Genomic DNA, 5,456 nt, shown 5'->3' with positions numbered 1-5,456 from the left:
TCAAGACAGAAGGCCATCATGTCAGGAACGTGGTAAGGGAAAGGGACAGTGGTGCAGGCTGAGATCCTGGGGAGAAGACAGAGGCAAGGAGCAAAGGATGAGGGAGGGGAGGAGGGGGCACTGAAGGAAACAGTTCCATGAGCAGATTCCAGTGACGTCCCCCAGAGCGGAGGCTTCCGTTGTAGCAGGCTCCTTGCTCCTCAGGCACATGAGAAAAAGACCAAGAGACTAATACCAAGGGGACTTGCCAGGAAAAGGAACACTAGAATTTCGGTGGTAATTTTACTTTGGAAAACAAACAAAAAAAGATCCTTATTTTATTAGTCTTCCTGGTGGGCCCAGGTGAAATGTGGCCACTGGAAAGCTTCTGAAACACCTATTTCAATTTTTCCTCAAGAAGGTTCTAAAATTTTATATATATATATATATATATATATATATATATATATATATACACATCTGTATTATATAAAATTATATATATTATTTTTATATATATAATTTATATATATAAACATAAATTATATATATATATATCTGATATATATATCTGTATTTTTTTTATAATGTGTATGTAATTTAATATATAAATATATATAATATGTTATATATACATAATATCTACCTACCTGTTATGTACATAGTCATATTTCTATTAAAGGCTCAAAATCAACCATTTTCAGTATGTAGCAATTTTGATATTTTTGAAAATAGGAACATGTTATATGAAGTACACCACTTCCTAGAAATAGATGTGTAGGCAGTTTTTCAGCCTTAATTTCTCCAGACTTTCCTTGCCCATACAGGACTCACATGCTTGATGGTTTCCTGCCATGTGACATGACCACAGAGCACACAGCTCTTTAACTCTGCTGGGGAAGGCATGGTGCTAAAGAGGCCAAGGTCATGGGGTCAAACACCAGTGGTTGGTTATCCTTGTTTTGTTACAAGGCCAAGAATTCATTTAGCCTGTTTAGGCACATGTGCCTTTGGCTGTGAGGAGCCCAGGTGACATGTGTGTCAGTGGACAAGGCAGATCTATTGTGGCCACAGGCACGTGGGAGAGCAGGAGATTGATTCATAGCGGCCTCCACAGAGACACTTTGAGCTGAGGCTTCTCCTTTGTCAGCAAAATCCTGTGATATTTGAGAAATCTGATGGAAAGGCATATTCTGGGAAATGTTACTTTTCATGGAGTCTTGCTCCTTGGGCAAATTAGTTCTCGCTGTGTTTGCTACATGACTCTGGCCTATCCACTGTTTCCTTGACTCTACTCAACAACTTGGTTTAATTAACATTTTAACGTAAATCTCAGCACATTGCAAGACCTTCTTCAAATTATATATTATTGAGGGCAGGGAACTAATTTGATTTTCTTTTCTTTTTTTTCATAGGAAGCAGAAAAATAATTTATTCCAAAAGAGGGCAGAAATAAGATTCATCCTGAGAATATACTTTTGTGTATCTCTTGGGTCAGATCTTCCCTCTGAACATGTTGCCTTATTGACTGTCCCACTGGAGCCTTAATTTGTCTTGTAGCAGTTTTTAAACACCTCACTGATTCCCATGTTGTGAGCAGGCAGGAGCCATCTTCAAATCCATAGGTTCCAAGGAGAGAGTAACATATTTCTCAGAGGAATAGCACTTTCTGCCTCAGAAGAGTGTGTAAACATTTTCTGGAGTCGGCACAGTTTAGGTTAAGTAGGTACATAATTTTTCAAAGTGTAAAAAAGACGGTAGGAAAAAATACTTCATTGTAGAATAAGATATTCAAATATGGTGTGAATGTTTAAGGCAACTGATGGCCAAAATAGGTGAGTCCAGGAAGGTGGTCTGGGTTTGGAGGTGCTTTTGCATCTAGAGGAATTCTCTTCATGACTTCAGTGACTGAGCACTGGAGAGGGAGTCTTGTCCCTCAAGGCCAAAGATGCCTGAGATACCAAATGGTTTCATTTTTCAACTCTGGTCCAAAGAGAGGGTTGACTTGGGCCAGAACTGCAATCAGCCAAAAGAGACAGCAGCAAACTGAACAGGTCACTACCATGGTGATGATCACTCTTTAGGGATGAACCAGGGCACCAAGAAGCCAGCGAAGCCCAGACACATTCATCAAGGTGAGGGGCTCCGTGAGGCTGTTATCTGCCATGGGTGCCACTGGACCTTCTAGCCCCTGCCCCGTTGTCCCGCTTTGGCCTCACCTGGCTGATTTCCTTGACAGGGGAAAAATTTTTTTCTTTTGGCTGGCTTGGTCTTCCTCCCCTACCCCCCACCACTTTGGCTTTGTATGGTTTGGCTCAGAGACGTTTTTCCCACAAGGTGGACCAGTGATGCTGACCCCTTTTAGGCCAAGGATGCCAAGTTCTGTGCTCAGGCAGGCAGGCCATTCTGGGTGAGTTTGCTGAGAGGTGCAGTACACGTGCATCCAAAGGCTGTTTGACCCTGAACTTCCATGGTAAACTATTTGAGAGGGCTGGCAAAGTAGCCATTGAACACAGGGTCTGGACAGTTGCACATTACCTTAATAGAACAAAAGACTTACCCACCACCCCTCTAAAGGATTAGTGCAAATCATTGTGCTAAGAGGAGAAAGAGAAAAATACTCCTGCCGGGGGACAGACATCAATAAATCATGCCAGGCTTCTTTAAAATGTTACACTTGACAACTAATGAAATTCATGTAAATGATGATGTTTCCTGAAGGTCACAAGACTCAGGGGGAAGGTACATGGAATCGGTAGACCTGTTTCTAAGTCCCCACCAATGTACTTTATGATCCCTTCTCTCCTCCATGAAATATTGATTTTCTCCTGACTTAATTGGCAGAAATGCAAGAATAAGGGGAAAGTGTTTCAAAAATAATGTACTTGGAGCTAGGCAATGTAAACATATCCATGAATAAAATAAATTCTGTTTGATCATATAAAAGTTTGGATGGAGAAGACTGAGGACGATTTTATAGAAGAGAAAGGCTACTGCCTCTTGACTGAAATTCATAGTGCTGGGCTGGGAGGGCAGTTGCAGACATTTTTGTCTCAGGTTGGCAGTTCACGCGGCAGCTCTGAAGTCAGATGCCCCCATTCAAATATCAGCATTTCCAATCGCTTCCATGTGACCCTGGGGAAGACAATTAACCTCTTTAGGTCCATATACCTCATCTGTCAAATGGTACCTATTTCATAGGGCTCTTGTGAGGAATAAAGGAAATAATGTAGAGTTTGTTAAGTGCTTCGCTCTTTGCCTGGTAAATGTGAGATCTCAGTAAATGGTAGTTATCAATCTGAAGTCATGCTGTAGGAGGAAATATACAAACAGGTTGGCAAGGAGTTTCTGTTCTTCCTGTGGGCTATAAATGTAAAGCTGACACACCCTGTTGTCTATATTCTGGGCTTAAGCTGTAACTGTCGTTGTGCCACAAGACACCATTTTCCCCCTCCTCTTCCTCATCTTCTGGCCTATGTTGCTGATCTACTTTGCTTTCTCTTACCTGGATCCTAAGTTAGAGTGGTTTAATATGCCTCAGTGATCTTTGTGGAACATTTTCCGTACTAACTAATGGAAAGCTCATATTGATCTAAGTATACGTTTATATATCTTACAAAGGAGGAAGATGCAAGACTTTATTTCTAAAAATTGTAATATACATGTGCTATATATGAAAACATGTGTGAGTAAACATAACATGGTAGTTAATGGGGCAATCTAGATAGCTAGATTCCAAATGAGTTCCCTGGACTATTTTAGCAACTCAGCTGAAATTCTCTCTCCTTCAGTTTCGCGGGTTAAGGATTTCAGTATCAAAGAAACAGTCATAGGAGAGTGAGTGATACAGGAATCAATGAACTGATATTTTAAATAAATATTCTCAAGAGTTTAAAAACAGTTGGTATGCCCCAAATGCACAGCGTCCTGGATTCAGCTTTTTTGGGGTTTTCTGTACTTTTTCATCCATAGTTTCAGATCGTTGTCTGTGAAGTACTTTTGAATTCTTTAGGACGAACAGTGAGAGATGCATATTGATTTTTATTATACTTCCTAAATTGCAAAGTTAATTGTTAAAACGAGATTGCCTTGCTTAGGTAGCTCTACAGTAAACTTTTGCAAACCGAGTTGGAGTGGAAGGAAAGTTTGCTTTTGGAAGATCAAGTCTTCCCCTTACAGTTTGTATGTTTAAGGCCAACAAAGACTGAAAAAGTGTTTTCGGGCTATCTGGGCATTTTTGATTTTTCATTCAGGAGTAAACTATTTTGAGCTTTAACACTGAATCTCCATTGTTCTCAAAAGGAAAGGCATAGCAAGCCACTGCTATTCCATGCACAAAATAAATCCTGAAGGAAAATATTGTATCCTTCTGTTTATTCCCATGTCAAGAGTTTATTGATCAAGTGAGCTCTCCTGTAGCTTGGGCCGCCTTTGATCTGCCAGGGAGAAATTGGGTTTGGGATTTTGGCGGAAGGGAGGGGAGGAGGTTGGGGAAGGATTTGGAACGTAATGGCCCTTGTTATCTGTAGTGGCCAGAGACACCCTGACGCGGGCCAGCTCGGAGCTGCTGCCTGGAAGGAGCGGAGGCCAGGGGCTGGCGGGCCGGAGCTGAAGGCAGGGCTTTGGCATCTTCAGCAGGGGAAGCACTTAGCTGAAGCCGCTGGAGTGATTTCTTGCTGCTAATAGATTTGTTTCTTTAGAGGCAGATAAGTAAAGGAAACGATGACTTTTAAGTGAATAGTTCCCCTGCGCAGGGCTGGTTAGTGTCAGCTAGTCCGGTGGCAGGAAATACCAGTGGGGTTTTTTTTTGTAGCCCAGCGACAAAAGGCTTTGCTGTCTCCCCTCCCCCGTCCCCACCTTCCCACCCTCGCTCCTTCTCGCCTACAAAACGCAGACGCCGGCCCCTGTGCCCGCTGGTGGAGGGCCAAGGCTTGTCTGAAAGCCGTTTAAGTAATTGCTCGTAATTGCACATGTTTCCCCGACTGGGCTTTTACCTCTCCACCCCTGAAATTAAAAGGGGCCGAAGATGTGTGACCTTTTTCTAATGGGATAGGTTCTGGAACAAAGGAATTCAAGGAGGAGGCCCAGGGCCTTTATCAGGGCTCATCTCTGACAGCTGGCCCAGGCCTGGGGGAGCGCGAGCTTGTCCTTTTTCACGTTGGAGGGGAGCAGGGGCGGGAGGGAATTCCTCCTCCCCAAACCTCACAGTTTTGTGTGGTGTGTCTTGAAGTTCTCACTTCTCTTTCTTCCAACACTCTGCCTGAACATAAAATCTTTGCCGGATGCTGAGCACCCTTTAATTCTGAAAAGGAATTGACTGACAACGCCCCACAGCAGCTGAGGAGGTCAGCCTCTCCCTGGATAACTCCTTATCTCTGGATAATGCACTTTGCTTTCTCTGAACCCCAGGTTCCTCATCTGAAAAACAGGGAAGCTGGGATAAGGCCACCTGTCAGAGGGGTTGGAGATGATAATAT

The 5,456-nt window shown here is 42.9% G+C and overlaps 1 pseudogene; it reads right to left on the bottom strand.

The window, feature by feature from the left end:
- Window positions 1-1,915: 1,915 nt before the first annotated feature.
- LOC132360631 (V-type proton ATPase subunit e 1-like) lies at window positions 1,916-2,146 on the bottom strand (annotated as a pseudogene).
- Window positions 2,147-5,456: the final 3,310 nt, after the last annotated feature.

The sequence above is a fragment of the Balaenoptera ricei genome, chromosome 2 (assembly GCF_028023285.1).
Source record: "Balaenoptera ricei isolate mBalRic1 chromosome 2, mBalRic1.hap2, whole genome shotgun sequence".
NCBI classification, from domain to species: Eukaryota; Metazoa; Chordata; class Mammalia; order Artiodactyla; family Balaenopteridae; genus Balaenoptera; species Balaenoptera ricei.
Note: the sequence above shows the minus strand (reverse complement) of the source record. Positions and strands in the feature narration are given on the sequence as shown.